The sequence below is a fragment of the Leuciscus leuciscus genome (genome assembly GCF_965113295.1).
Source record: "Leuciscus leuciscus genome assembly, chromosome: 15".
Lineage (NCBI taxonomy): Eukaryota > Metazoa > Chordata > Actinopteri > Cypriniformes > Leuciscidae > Leuciscus > Leuciscus leuciscus.
The window spans coordinates 11,188,271-11,205,032 of NC_138739.1; the positions used below are offsets into that span (position 1 = coordinate 11,188,271).

At 39.3% G+C, this 16,762-nt stretch overlaps 1 protein-coding gene across 1 annotated transcript in view; it reads left to right on the top strand.

The window, feature by feature from the left end:
• Window positions 1-16,762, top strand: part of LOC309474957 (uncharacterized protein) — a gene marked incomplete at its 3' end in the record, with an annotated part of 239,061 nt that overhangs the window by 138,143 nt on the left and 84,156 nt on the right. The window lies entirely within an intron of this gene.

The following is a 16,762-nucleotide window of genomic DNA, read 5'->3' on the forward strand; positions in this document are numbered from 1 at the left end:
GTGCCACTTAAGTTGTACCAAAAAATCACTCTTAATGACAACTTATTGCATTTTATTTCAACTTAATATGTGATATATTTCAAATCAATTATACTTAATGTGCATTCAGTGTGGTGAAAAATGTGCATTTAATTTACACTTAAGTGTATTCATTTAAAGTATATTATTTGTATAATAAGTACACTTTATAAAAGTACACTAAAGTGCATTTTTTTCACAAGGGTTAACTTGTATAAAGATGAATGTGAAAATTGTTAAAATTATAACAACAATGATGATAATGACGGTTGGCTATTTTGTTATTTTTTGGCGTCGGTGAGGCCATCCAATTTGTAACTTTCTGAATATAAGGAAGAGTTTATAAGATTTTTTTTTTTCCTTTATCCTCCTGTTCTTCTTGTCATGGAATGTATTATTGTTGTGTTTGTTGGATTGTTGTTGAGGCATTTCATGATGCATTACCATGAAAAGAGAATAAATAAATTAAATTAAATTAAATTAAATGAAAAAAAATATTGAGTTAATACATAATAAAAGATTAACTCTCCTGTGGCCTTATGGGATAGAAAAGTGTCCATTGTATGTATACTTCTGAATCGCGGCAGTAGCTCTGTCATCCGGATACTTTTTGCCTACTATTCAAACAATTTCATAATATATAGTAGAGAAGTGTTTGATTTCAGACAATTTCTGGCCATTATTTCAAAACCCTTTTCACACTGAAGCACCGCTGCTGAAAGTACAGCAAACACTGCTTGAATGTATATTTTTTACCAGGATAATTCTAGGGTGGCAATGCTTTTTCTTAGATTAGATAGAACCTACTTTTTTTTTTTTTTTTTTTTTTTTGAACATCAGGCCTGTTAGTGTCAGCACTGACCGACTGATGTTCCAATAAACATTTTATTCCTGTCAGACTCTTATTTCTCTCATATTTTCCAGCTCATCTGTTCCTGCATCAGCAGAGGCTATTTGTGTTTTTGCCTCTGTTCTTTAATTCACATCTAAAGATTAAGAACTACAGCTTTTTTATTATTATTTATAAACAGAAATCTTAATTTTGTAAAAAAAAATATATATATATGTTTGTTCATCAGGTGTGTTTGGTGATTCAGTGTCAGTGATGAGGGAGATTCTGTCACTCTAAACACTGATGTTACTGAAATACACGAAGATGATGACATACTGTGGAAATATGGAGCTGAAAACTCTCTGATAGCTCAAATCAGTAGAGCTGATGGAATCTTCTCCACATATGATGATGTTCCTGATGGGAGATTCAGAGACAGACTGAAGCTGGACGATCAAAGTGGATCTCTGACCATCACAAACACCAGAACTGAACATGCTGGAGTTTATAAACTAGAGATAAGGGCAGCGAAACGATCATCAAAAACATTCAGTGTTTCTGTCTATGGTGAGTAGAGATCATTTGTCCTGTCCCTCAAATATTTGTTTATTTTTTACATACTGAAATGTTATAATTTGAGATCACAGAAACACTTACTAAAGACAATTGAACATATAGATTGTTGATTATATTTATCCAGATTTGTTTATTCTCTCATGTTTTCCAGCTCGTCTGCCTGTTCCTGTCATCAGCAGAGACTGTTCATCATCATCACACCAGAATTGTTCACTGGTGTGTTCATCAGTGTTGAATGTGTGTGATGCGACTCTCTCCTGGTACGCAGGAATCAGTGTATTGTCCAGCATCAGTGTGTGTGATCTCAGCATCAGTCTCTCTCTACCTCTGGAGGTGGAATATCAGGATAAAAACACCTACAGCTGTGTGCTGAACAATCCCATCAGCAACCAGACCACACATCTGGACATCAACACACTCTGTCACACATGTGCAGGTACCACAGCACTGATGATATATGTGCATTCATTGAGTTATGTTGTTCATTTTAAGTTAAGATGCCAGAAATTATGAATTACTTTCTTTCTACATTTAGCCTACCCGTGTCTTCCTAAACAGAAGTTTTGCATTTTTTTTCTTCTTCTGTGGAGCACAAAAGAAAATATCTTTTTATTTTTAAGTTTTATCCTTTTGATTTCTTGACATAGACTAAACTCAGCTAAGTGAACATCTCAATTTTGTTTTATCATTGCTCAATTGTTTTTTCAGAACTTCACGTCCATTATTGTGATTCAGTTGAAGCTGTGCTGCGATTGGTTGTCACTGTGCTGATGGGCGTGGCTTCTGCGGCCGCTGCTGTTCTTCTGGTCAATGACGTCAGAGCTGCAAGAGGATTAAAATGGACTAAACAGATATTATAAATATTGTGACATATATTGTAGTTTTAATCTGTTAAGATCAAATATGTGTGCTGTAATTGTTCAGTCATGGCGAAACTAAGCTTTTCTCACCAATGCTCCCTAAAAGGTGCATTACCTGAATCTGGTGTTTCAGTGCCATCTGGTGGCCAAAACGATGAACAATCTTTAATCTTTCCTTTTTAATCTTTTAATGCCCTCCATTTTATGTATTTAATTAGGCCAATAGACCTACAATTTTTTCGCTGTGTCATTTTCTTATTAGGGGTTCAAGCACGAAGTGCTGGCTGAAACCCTATTGTAATTGTGCTGATTTTTAGGGGTTCAAGCATGAAATGCTGAAACCCTATTGTAATTGTAAGGATTCGTAAAACGCATCGTGCAGGCCAAACCGTAAGGCCTAGAGACGTGAAACCTGGCCAGATGGTAGGCCTCAATTTGGGGACAACCTATCAGAGTATGACCCCAATTGGCCCATAGGTGGCGCTACAGCAACCAAAAGTACTAAATCGCTCATAACTCTTAGACCGTTTGTCCCAGGATCAAGTGTCTTACATCGTTGGAATCCTTGGCTCAAGGCGGACAAAATGGCTATCTCCGATTTGGATGTAGGCGGGTAAAATTTTCTGCTATGTCGAATTTTGTCCAAAACCTACTTTTGCGAACTAGTCCCTGGTTTTTGGCCCGATCGGAACCAAACCAGTGTAGGACAATTCTCTGGACTCTCTAGATCAATAATTATCAAAAAAAAGTTGAACTTTTGCATTTGGGTGGCTGTAACAGGGTCATTTAGAAAAGGGGCGTGGCAAAATACACTAAAAAGCCTATAAATCCCAAATGAAAACTCGGAACTTCACAAAAATTGATGAGCATATGTGTCATAACATGGTGAAGAAGCATGCCGAGTTTCATGCAGATCGGACCATAGGTGGCGCTATAAATGGCAAAAAGCTTCCATTCTTATTAGGGGTTCAAGCATGAAATGCTGAAACCCTATTGTAATTGTAAGGATTCGTAAAACGCATCGTGCAGGCCAAACCGTAAGGCCTAGAGACGTGAAACCTGGCCAGATGGTAGGCCTCAATTTGGGGACAACCTATCAGAGTATGACCCCAATTGGCCCATAGGTGGCGCTACAGCAACCAAAAGTACTAAATCGCTCATAACTCTTAGACCGTTTGTCCCAGGATCAAGTGTCTTACATCGTTGGAATCCTTGGCTCAAGGCGGACAAAATGGCTATCTCCGATTTGGATGTAGGCGGGTAAAATTTTCTGCTATGTCGAATTTTGTCCAAAACCTACTTTTGCGAACTAGTCCCTGGTTTTTGGCCCGATCGGAACCAAACCAGTGTAGGACAATTCTCTGGACTCTCTAGATCAATAATTATCAAAAAAAAGTTGAACTTTTGCATTTGGGTGGCTGTAACAGGGTCATTTAGAAAAGGGGCGTGGCAAAATACACTAAAAAGCCTATAAATCCCAAATGAAAACTCGGAACTTCACAAAAATTGATGAGCATATGTGTCATAACATGGTGAAGAAGCATGCCGAGTTTCATGCAGATCGGACCATAGGTGGCGCTATAAATGGCAAAAAGCTTCCATTCTTATTAGGGGTTCAAGCATGAAATGCTGAAACCCTATTGTAATTGTAAGGATTCGTAAAACGCATCGTGCAGGCCAAACCGTAAGGCCTAGAGACGTGAAACCTGGCCAGATGGTAGGCCTCAATTTGGGGACAACCTATCAGAGTATGACCCCAATTGGCCCATAGGTGGCGCTACAGCAACCAAAAGTACTAAATCGCTCATAACTCTTAGACCGTTTGTCCCAGGATCAAGTGTCTTACATCGTTGGAATCCTTGGCTCAAGGCGGACAAAATGGCTATCTCCGATTTGGATATAGGCAGGGAAAATTTTCTGCTATGTCGAATTTTGTCCAAAACCTACTTTTGCGAACTAGTCCCTGGTTTTTGGCCCGATCGGAACCAAACCAGTGTAGGACAATTCTCTGGACTCTCTAGATCAATAATTATCAAAAAAAAGTTGAACTTTTGCATTTGGGTGGCTGTAACAGGGTCATTTAGAAAAGGGGCGTGGCAAAATACACTAAAAAGCCTATAAATCCCAAATGAAAACTCGGAACTTCACAAAAATTGATGAGCATATGTGTCATAACATGGTGAAGAAGCATGCCGAGTTTCATGCAGATCGGACCATAGGTGGCGCTATAAATGGCAAAAAGCTTCCATTCTTATTAGGGGTTCAAGCATGAAATGCTGAAACCCTATTGTAATTGTAAGGATTCGTAAAACGCATCGTGCAGGCCAAACCGTAAGGCCTAGAGACGTGAAACCTGGCCAGATGGTAGGCCTCAATTTGGGGACAACCTATCAGAGTATGACCCCAATTGGCCCATAGGTGGCGCTACAGCAACCAAAAGTACTAAATCGCTCATAACTCTTAGACCGTTTGTCCCAGGATCAAGTGTCTTACATCGTTGGAATCCTTGGCTCAAGGCGGACAAAATGGCTATCTCCGATTTGGATGTAGGCGGGTAAAATTTTCTGCTATGTCGAATTTTGTCCAAAACCTACTTTTGCGAACTAGTCCCTGGTTTTTGGCCCGATCGGAACCAAACCAGTGTAGGACAATTCTCTGGACTCTCTAGATCAATAATTATCAAAAAAAAGTTGAACTTTTGCATTTGGGTGGCTGTAACAGGGTCATTTAGAAAAGGGGCGTGGCAAAATACACTAAAAAGCCTATAAATCCCAAATGAAAACTCGGAACTTCACAAAAATTGATGAGCATATGTGTCATAACATGGTGAAGAAGCATGCCGAGTTTCATGCAGATCGGACCATAGGTGGCGCTATAAATGGCAAAAAGCTTCCATTCTTATTAGGGGTTCAAGCATGAAATGCTGAAACCCTATTGTAATTGTAAGGATTCGTAAAACGCATCGTGCAGGCCAAACCGTAAGGCCTAGAGACGTGAAACCTGGCCAGATGGTAGGCCTCAATTTGGGGACAACCTATCAGAGTATGACCCCAATTGGCCCATAGGTGGCGCTACAGCAACCAAAAGTACTAAATCGCTCATAACTCTTAGACCGTTTGTCCCAGGATCAAGTGTCTTATATCGTTGGAATCCTTGGCTCAAGGCGGACAAAATGGCTATCTCCGATTTGCTCGCCCTTCAGGCGCCAATTTTGAGTAAATTGCATTTTTTTGAAAAACCTATTTTTGCGAACTTCTCCTAGGTTTTTGGCCCGATCGGAACCAAACCACTGCAAGAATATTCTCTGGAGTCTGACAATCAATAATCATCCAAACAATTCAAAATTTCAATTAACGGTCGATAAGGGGAACCAAAATATTTGATGGCAGCAGGGCCACTTTTACTAAAACGGTTATAAATTGTGAACGGAAAGAGATTTTTTTGCTAAATTTGGGATACATCTTCGTGAGCTCAGTCTGAGATCACTTGAAAAAAATCGCAACAATTGGCCACTTGGTGGCACTATAAAACGGTTATAACTTGTGAACGGAAAGAGATATTTTCGCAAAACTTGGGACACATGTTCATGAGCTCATTCTGAGGTCACGTGAAAAAAATCACGACAATTGGCCACTTGGTGGCGCTATAAAATGGTTATAACTTGTGAGCGGAAAGAGATATTTTCGCAAAACTTGGGACACATGTTCATAAGCTCAATCTGAGTTGACATGAAATAAATCGTGACAATTGGCCACTTGGTGGCGCTATAACAGTGAAAAAAATCATGAAAATAGCTATAAGCGCACCCAACCGTTAGTCTACTGAAAATTGGCACGCAGTAGCCGCGTTTCCACTGTCGGGCCAGGTCCGGGCTAGGGCTAACAGCGAGCCGAGCCGGGCCAGTGGCCTCGGGCCTCAAGCACCGGGCTTGCGTTTCCACTGCCGGGCCATTAGCCCTGCAGCGCTGCCCTAAACCCCGCCCTTAACACGCCTTCCTGGATCAAACGTCAAACGTCATACAAGTGTAGTAGACGGTCCCTGCTCCACCTCTGAGTCAAATAAAGCACTCTGGGATGACTATTCTAGCACACAAAACATAAACACGCATATGAGCCACTTATGCAATATTTTATTTGTTTTCTTAGGAAGTTAGAAAACTTAGAATTTATGAAGATAGCATGTATTAACTCACCGTCCGCGGCTGCCATAGTGTCCCGACTTGTCCCTCCACTAAAAGAGGGACGGTGACCCAGCACACCGTCCATCAAGTCGAACCATGGAAAGTTCCTTCTCTGGGCACCGCTTTGTCCATTGTGCGTTTTAATCGCCTTGTACTGCGCCCGCAACTTTTTTTTTTTTTTTTTTACTTGAAGCGTTGTTCGCTGAATGCTTAGCTTAGCAAGTTCAGCAACGATGTATTTTATAACGTCCTCGTTTCTGCACACGCCGTCAAATTGACGTTGTACCCTTTCTTCTGCCCAAATGCTCAGAAGAGCTTTGGTATCTTCGACAGACCAGTACAGGCGATTCTCCATTTCGAGCAGCGTTTATTTTTCGCGATATAAAAAAGTGAAATGTGCATCTTGCCGCAGACCATAACTTTCCCTAACACCGATAAACTCCACCTTTTACCTTGACCACGCCTCTAGAGCTGGCCCAAGGTATTCGATGGGCCAGAAATCCTGGCCGTTGGCCCCGAGTAAGCCCCGATCAAGCCCCGGAAGTGACAGTGGAAACGCGACTGGCCCTGGCACGCACTAGCACGGCCTGGCCCTGGCCCGACAGTGGAAACGCGGCTAGTGTCTTTGTCCAGGGTGCCATGATAGTCTATGAGAACATTGGTGTATCTCAAAAAACCCACTAAACGTCATTGGCACAAAGCCTTGAAGGAGCCTTAGAAGTTTCAAGCCCATGTTTTTTTCACAGGAGTGACCTCCTAAGAATCCTTGCCGAGTCCAACAATACCAAACATGCCAGGTTTCGCCTTATGGTTTTTGTAAGTGTCATTTAGAGCTTTAAAAAATTGTGGTTATCTTCAAAGCCGTTAGTCCGATCGAGACGACAACAACAAAAAAACAAAGGAAATTTGAAAACATAGAAAATTATGATAGGAACTGACAATTTTTTTTTATTAAATCCAATCAATTTCACCCATGGATCATTTTGATGCTCTCACATGTTTGAAACGAACAATGATGGATTGTGATGAAATTTGTTTTGAATTGGGACTGGCGAATCCCCGTCCATACTGTCAATGACCGTTCGCAAAGACCCGCCCACTTTAGTTACTGTTGCTATGTCTGACAAGCGACGCCACTCTCACACCACACCAAGTTCTCACGCAGTGAAAAATACATTGCGGATCAGAGAAAAGACTGCGCGCTGACAGACAAGTACTTTTGATATGAAACAAGGTCTCACCTTTCAAATGTAGTCATTTTTTAGAGACATTTAAACAATAAATACCGTTTTGTGACTCTTTAATGTGTCTGACAGATCGCTGTAGACTCGAGGCTCAGTTAAAGCTGCTCGTGAACCGATCATCAATTGGTGAGCATATGTGATATATCATTAACAAGCATGCCAAATTTTATGGAGATCGGACCAAAGGTGGCGTTATAACTGTTAAAAAACTTTAAAACCATACATTTTCTATGGTACATTGCCTGTATTGGCTCTAAATGGTGTTTTCCATCTATTATGTCAGTAATTACATGCTTGCTAAATAAAACTTAATCACTTTTGATGCTTTTGTGCTTAAAGGCCTTAACTGCTTGAACCCCGATAAATGCTGCTTGCAGCTTTAATTAGGGGTTCAAGCACGAAGTGCTGAAACCCTATTGTAATTGTGCTGATTTTTATTATTATTTTTCTTCTGCCGTAAAACGCATCGTGCAGCCCAAACCGTAAGAGCTGGAACCTTGAAACTTTGCCAGATGGTAGTACAAAAATCGAGGAGAGGTTATCAAATTATGACCCCGATTGGCCCATAGGTGGCGCTATAGCAACCAAAAGCGCGAAACTGCTCAGAACTCCTAGACCGTATGTCGTAGACTCAAGTGTCTTATATCATTGGAAAGATGGACGCCTGACGAACAAAACGTATATCTCCGATTTCATTTCCGCCATGATAGATTTTCCGCCATTTTGAATTTTGTCAAAAACCTACTTTTGCGAACTAGTCCCTGGTTTTTCGCCCGATCGGAACCAAACCAGTGCAGAAATGTTCTCTAGAAACTGAAGATCAATAATTATCGAAAAAAAGTCGAAATTTCGATTCACGGACGCTAAGGGGCGCCAAAACGTACGTTGTGGGAGGGGCCTATTTTACTAAAATGGCTATAACTCCAGAAGTAAATGAGGTATCTTCACCAAACTCGGTACACATATGTATGAGCTCAATATGAGGTAACAGTAAAAAAATCGCGGCGATTGGCCACATGGTGGCGCTATAATATCAAAAAAACATAAAACAGGCTTTAACCACCTGACCGTTAGTCCGATTGACTTGAAAATTGGTATGCAGTGTCTTGGTCCAAGGTGTCATGTATGTCTATGAGGACATTGGCGTATCTAAAAAAACATGGCCGCCATCGGCCAATGAAGTTTGAGCACCTATTAGACAAGGTTAACGGAGGCCGATCGGAACGAAACTCGGTGGGCATGTTCTACTCATGGCCCTAGAGGTCTGTAAGAATTTTAAAAGAAATCGGCCACTAGTTGGCGCTAACGAGTTTTATGGCTCTGTAATCACGTGGTGTTACACTTATTGTCACAAAATGCATACCATTTGATAGATCTCCTCTTGTTGAACAACTTTGCCTCAAGAATCATTGCTGTCAATCAAACCGTTCATTAAATATTTGTAATTATGTTAAAAACCTACTTTTGCGAACTAGTCCTAGGTTTTTCGCCCGATCGGAACCAAACCAGTCTAGGACAATTCTATGGACTCTCTAGGTCAATAATTATCAAAAAAAAGTTGAACTTTTGCATTTTTCGCATGGCTAACAGGGTCATTTAGAAAATGGGCGTGGTAAAATGCACTCAAAAGCCTATAAATCCTAAACGAAAACTCAGAACTTCACGAAAATTGATGAGCATATGTGTCATAACCTGCTTAAGAAGCATGGAAAATTTTATGGAGAGCGGACCATAGTTGGCGCTATAACTGTTAAAACGCTTTAAAACCATATATTTCCTATGGTAAATTGCCTGTATTTGCTGTAAATGGTGTCTTCTATCATATAATGTTCATATCATAATGTTCAAAACCAGTGCAGCACAATTCTCTGAACTCTCTAGATCAATAATTATCAGAAAAAAAGTTTAACTTCTTCAAAAGGTGATTTTATATGAATATAATGACATATTAAGCCAATAAGTGGTATTTTACTGCCCCCTGCTGTCATTTCATCATACTACTCCCTAATATTGTTATAAAATTCATATTTAGACTTTATAAAATCATTATTTTAACATTTACAATCACATTTTGTCAAAACTCATCTATTGAGTATTACTATTGACAATTGTGTTACACTGAGATATGGAAATGGACGAAAGTAAATGAATGAAATGAAACGAAAGTATAACGGCATTTAAGCCACGCCCCCAAATACAAATTCATTCATAACTCGAAAACGGAAAGTCGTTGCGCGCTCAAATTTTGATGGTGAGGACCTCTCGGGGCTCTTGATCGAAACGTGTCGTCGCGGGCCTCGGGAGCGCGCCCCCCCGCTCATCGCAAGCCCGCGGACCCCCGACTTTGAACGACCGCAACTCCCGACCCAAACCACCCCGAACCTTGTGTGAGAGCTCGTTGGAAAGGGCGTGTCCTTGGCTAGCTTCGATTCAAATGTGGTGTTTTTTTCCCCCTGGCATTCCAGAGATAATAGCCCGAACAGATATGCCTTATAACAGTCATAACTCCCAGCCCCAATCGCCCAAAAACACCTTGATGGTCTCATTCAACAGGGCTCCTCAAGCACTATCTATGCTCTGAGTTTCAGAATTTTTCGCCTTTTGGTTCCTGAGATATAAGTAAAAAAACGAATTCCCATTCATTCATTCAAACACTTCAACTGTAAAAAAAGCTATAATACCACTGTTGTCCACTAGAGGGAGCAGCAGGATTACGCATGATCTTTTAATTCGCTTTCAGTATTGGGAAATAAACAAATGCTTTAAGAAGCAATCTTTTTTATTACGATGTTTTTTGTTTTATTATGATATTTGTATATATTTTATTTTTTTATTATGATTATAAACGGTTTGATTGACATTAGTGATTCTTGAGGCAAAGTTGTTCAAGATGAGGAGATGAAGATATTTTCACAATATCACATCATAAAAACATTGAAAACATATTTGTCTTTGTGTGTGTGTGTGTGTGTGTGTGTGTGTGTGTGTGTGTGTGTGTGTGTGTGTGGATGGATGTGTTTGTGTTTGTGTGTGTGTCTGTGTGTGTAAGCATGCTTAATGGAAAGAACATGGAGAAACTGCTTTGTTTTACTGGTGGATAAAAAAGTCTTTCAAATGAAAGTGAGTCAATTAGTGGTCTTCTACTGCCCTCTGCAGGACATTCTACTTAAAGGGGTGGTATAATGCCCTTTTCACAAGATGTAAAATAAGTCTCTGATGTCCCCAGAGTGTGTATGTTAAGTTTTAGCTCAAAATTCCCTATAGATATTCTTATATAGCATGTTAAAATTGTCACTTTTTGAGGGTGAGCAAAAACGCACCGTTTTTGTGTGTGTCCCTTTAAATGCAAATGAGCTGCTGCTCTCAGCACAGGGGGCGGAGCTTCAAGAGCTCCTGTCCTTTTACCTCACACAGACATGCACTGGAAATGTCAATGTTTATGTTCAAACTAGAGTCACTAGAGATGGAGTGACTCAAGAAGAAGTGACAACATGTAGAAAGCAACAGGACGTTTCTGAATGGTTAGTTGATGAATTTATGTAGCTTATGTGTAGTTATCTTCTAGTCATTGATTAGCATATTCTGTCATGATAATCTATAAATCTTGTTCCCGGGGGCGGGGTTTATGTAAATTATAGGGTTAGTGATGTCACTAACCCGGGAGGAATGTCGTGTAGTCTCTACCAGCCGTTTGCTGTAGTCCTTAAAAAACGATTTCTTTAAAAGCAAGTATCTTCTTTTGCTTTGAACTTTGAGCGTTGTAACTTTGCAGATGTTGTTTATGCTCAAACAGCAACATTACACACTAACTAAAGTTAGAAAAGTGAAATCATAATCAACCACCCCTTTAATAAAATATTTTCATCTGTGCTTTTGCATTAGTTTTTGGACTATATAAAATTACTTGCATGAAAATCACCTATTATAACACAGTCATGTTTTGTCAAAGTTTATCACTTCATTTTTACTGAGCTCTCAGTTTGAACAATTCTGCCTCTCAGTGATTAATTTGAAATCTGAAAATGGTGTTATACAGAGGAGATTTGCAATTATCATTTTGTTACCTATCTTTTATTTTAAATATCTACATCTACAAAAAAATGTGTGTGCATGTGTGTGTTCAAGCATGGTTAGTGTATTAAGTATTATTGTTTAAGTATTATTGTTTTCATTTACATTTTAACCACCAGAAGAAGAACACTCATTGGTTCATTCTGCTCACTAAAATATTATTTTTCATTTTTTTTCCATTTGAAATATTGTTTAAACTTAATAAAATCATTAAAATAACATTTCAAATCATATTTTGTCTGTTTATAAATCCCACAGACTCACACTGGCTGCAATACTAATGTTTTTGTAAAACACAGACCTGATAGTCTAATCTGTGTGTATTGTGCATATATTATTGATATTATTACTATTGCAAATCATGTTATTGTAACTCATATCTTAATAGAATATTATTTGTAATTTTAATTCCTTATTTCTTAATTGTTTTTTTATGATTACTACAGATATTATCACCAAAGATATCAACTACACCTTCACTTTTAGTATTGACACGCTGCACACACAGCACAATCACACACTCACTAATGCATTCAAATAAATGTAATATTACTGTGCTACTTTATTTGTACATGATTAGAATGAACAGAGATCTAAGAATATTTTTCTTCTTTTGTTAAAGCCATTTCAGACTCCAAGTAAGCATTATATTACTAATCATCTATTTTAAAGGTGCCATACAATTGAAAACTGTATTTATCTTGGCATAGTTGAATGATAAGAGTTCTGGACATGGAACTGACATACCGTGAGCCTCAAACACCATTGTTTCCTCCTTCATGTGTAAATCTCCTGTTTGCAAAAGACCGCTGAAAAATGAGTGAATCCCACCATAACACCGACTGTGACGTTGGAGTCAGGATCATTAATATTTATACCCCCCAAATTTGCATTTTCCAGTCCATGTTCTAGGCCAGGCAGTGTTAATGTGGACCTGCACAGCCGAATCATCAGAAGATCTGCAGGTATTGTGAAGAAGCAAGCAAGGACAATAGTGAAAATGGCAGATCATGGATATAAATGTTATGTCTGAGGCTGTGCTGCGGATTTGAGAACTTTTCATTCCCTTCCCACAAAAGAGAACTGTCAACAGGCATGGTTGATGTTTACAACAGGATACCTCACCATTTTAATTCAAAGCTGTTAGTTTGCTCTTAACGGAGGCCGATCAGAACGAAACTCGGTGGGCATGTTCGACTCGTGGCCCTAGAGGTCTGTAAGAATTTTGAAAAATCAGCCACTAGTTGACGCTAACAGGTTTTACGGCTATGTAATCACGTGATGCATATCATTTGATAGATCTCCTCATACAGAACAACTTTGCCTCAAGAACTACTGCTGTCAATCAATTTGTTCATTAAATACTTGCGATTATGTTAAAAACCTACTTTTGCGAACTAGTCCTAGGTTTTTCGCCCGATCGGAAATATACCAGTGCAGTACAATTCTCTGGAAGCTCTAGATTATTAATTATATAAAAAACTTTAACTTTACCCATTGGGTAGCCATAACAGGATCATTTAGAAAATGGGTATGGCAAAAAACACTCAAAAGCCTGTAAATCCTAAACAAAAACTCAGACAACTCACTAAACTGCCTTATGTGCTTAAAGACCCTAAATGCTTGAACCCCGCTAAATGCTGCTTGCAGCTTTAATTATTATTATTTTTCTTCTGCCGTAAAACGCATCGTGCAGCCCAAACCGTAAGAGCTGGAACCTTGAAACTTTGCCAGATGGTAGTACAAAAATCGAGGAGAGGTTATCAAATTATGACCCCGATTGGCCCATAGGTGGCGCTATAGCAACCAAAAGCGCGAAACTGCTCAGAACTCCTAGACCGTATGTCGTAGACTCAAGTGTCTTATATCATTGGAAAGCTGGACGCCTGACGAACAAAACGTATATCTCCGATTTCATTTCCGCCATGATAGATTTTCCGCCATTTTGAATTTTGTCAAAAACCTACTTTTGCAAACTAGTCCCTGGTTTTTCGCCCGATCGGAACCAAACCAGTGCAGAAATGTTCTCTAGAAACTGAAGATCAATAATTATCGAAAAAAAGTCGAAATTTCGATTCACGGACGCTAAGGGGCGCCAAAACGTACGTTGTGGGAGGGGCCTATTTTACTAAAATGGCTATAACTCCAGAAGTAAATGAGGTATCTTCACCAAACTCGGTACACATATGTATGAGCTCAATATGAGGTAACAGTAAAAACATCGCGGCGATTGGCCACATGGTGGCGCTATAATATGAAAAAAACATAAAACAGGCTTTAACCACCTGACCGTTAGTCCGATTGACTTGAAAATTGGTATGCAGTGTCTTGGTCCAAGGTGTCATGTATGTGTATGAGGACATTGGCGTATCTAAAAAAACATGGCCGCCATCGGCCAATGAAGTTTGAGCACCTATTAGACAAGGTTAACGGAGGCCGATCGGAACGAAACTCGGTGGGCATGTTCTACTCATGGCCCTAGAGGTCTGTAAGAATTTTAAAAGAAATCGGCCACTAGTTAGCGCTAACGAGTTTTATGGCTCTGTAATCACGTGGTGTTACACTTATTGTCACAAAATGCATACCATTTGATAGATCTCCTCTTGTTGAACAACTTTGCCTCAAGAACCATTGCTGTCAATCAAACCGTTCATTAAATATTCGTAATTATGTTAAAAACCTACTTTTGCGAACTAGTCCTAGGTTTTTCGCCCGATCGGAACCAAACCAGTCTAGGACAATTCTATGGACTCTCTAGGTCAATAATTATCAAAAAAAAGTTGAACTTTTGCATTTTTCGCATGGCTAACAGGGTCATTTAGAAAATGGGCGTGGTAAAATGCACTCAAAAGCCTATAAATCCTAAACGAAAACTCAGAACTTCACGAAAATTGATGAGCATATGTGTCATAACCTGCTTAAGAAGCATGGAAAATTTTATGGAGAGCGGACCATAGTTGGCGCTATAACTGTTAAAACGCTTTAAAACCATATATTTCCTATAACATATATCATATAATGTTTATAAAATAATGTTAAAAACCAGTGCAGTACAAATCTCTGGACTCTATAGATCAATAATTATCAGAAAAAGTATAAAAAATAACAGTTAAAAAAGAAAATGAATAACATTGGCATATTAAGCCAATAAGTGGTATTTTACTGCCCCCTGCTGCCATTTCATCATACTACTCCCTAATATTGTTATATCATTCATATTTAGACTTTATAAAATCATTATTTTAACATTTACAATCACATTTTGTCAAAACTCATCTATTGGAGTATTATTATTGACAATTGTGTCACACTGTCTGTCTGAGATATGGAAATTGAAAACGAAAGTAAAACGGCATTTAGGCCACGCCCCCCCAGTACAAATTCATTCATAACTCGAAAACGGAAAGTCGTTGCGCGCTCAAATTTTGATGGTAAGGTCCTCTCCGGGCTCTTGATCGAAACGTGTCATCGCGGGCCTCGGGAGCGCGCCCCCCACGAATCGCAAATTCGTGGGACCCCCGATTTTGAACGGCCGAAACTCCCGACCCAGACCACCCCGAACCTTGTGTGAGAGCTCGTTGGAAAGGGCCAGTTCTTGGCTAGCTTCGATTCAAATGTGGTGTAATTTGCCCTGGGCATTCCAGAGATAAAAGCCCCAATAGATATGCCTTTGAACGGTCATATTTCCGGGCTCCAATCGCCCAAAAACACCGCGATGGTCTCATTCAACAGGGCTCCTCAAGAACTATCTATGCTCTGAATTTCAGAATTTTTCGCCTTCTGGTTCCCGAGATATAAGTGAAAAACCAAATTCCCATTCATTCATTCAAACACTTCAACTGTAAGATGGAGGCTGTAATTCCACTGTTGTCAACTAGAGGGAGCAGCAGTATTAGACATAGTATTAATCTTTTTATCAGCTTTCAGCTTTGGCCAACAAACAAATGGTTAAAGCTATTTTTTTTTTTGACTGATAATATAGATCACAATGAAATATATGAAATGGTTAGACCATTAAAATATTTTTTTCACAATAACACATCCTAAAGACATTGAAAACATATTTGTATATGTGTGTGTGTGTGTGTGTGTGTGTGTGTGTGTGTGTGTAAGCATGCATTATTGAGTTAACATGGAACACACTTATATTACAATAACTATTATAACACAATCATATTTTGTCAGTGTTTATCACTTCATTTGCACTGACACTTCACATAATTGCTAGTATTTATACCCCCCAAATTTGCATTTTCCAGTCCATGTTCTAGGCCAGGCAGTGTTAATGTAGTCCTGCACAGCCGAATCAGCAGAAGATCTGCAGGTATTGTGAAGAAGCAAGCAAGGACAATAGTGAAAATGGCAGATCATGGATATAAATGTTATGTCTGAGGCTGTGCTGCGGATTTGAGAACTTTTCATTCCTTTCCCACAAAAGAGAACTGTCAACAGGCATGGTTGATGTTTACAACAGGATACCTCACCATTTTAATTCAAAGCTGTTAGTTTGCTCTTAACGGAGGCCGATCAGAACGAAACTAGGTGGGCATGTTCGACTCGTGGCCCTAGAGGTCTGTAAGAATTTTGAAAAATCAGCCACTAGTTGACACTAACAGGTTTTACGGCTATGTAATCACGTGATGCATATCATTTGATAGATCTCCTCATACAGAACAACTTTGCCTCAAGAACTACTGCTGTCAATCAATTTGTTCATTAAATACTTGCGATTATGTTAAAAACCTACTTTTGCGAACTAGTCCTAGGTTTTTCGCCCGATCGGAAATATACCAGTGCAGTACAATTCTCTGGAAGCTCTAGATTATTAATTATATAAAAAACTTTAACTTTACCCATTGGGTAGCCATAACAGGATCATTTAGAAAATGGGTATGGCAAAAAACACTCAAAAGCCTGTAAATCCTAAACAAAAACTCAGACAACTCACTAAACTGCCTTATGTGCTTAAAGACCCTAAATG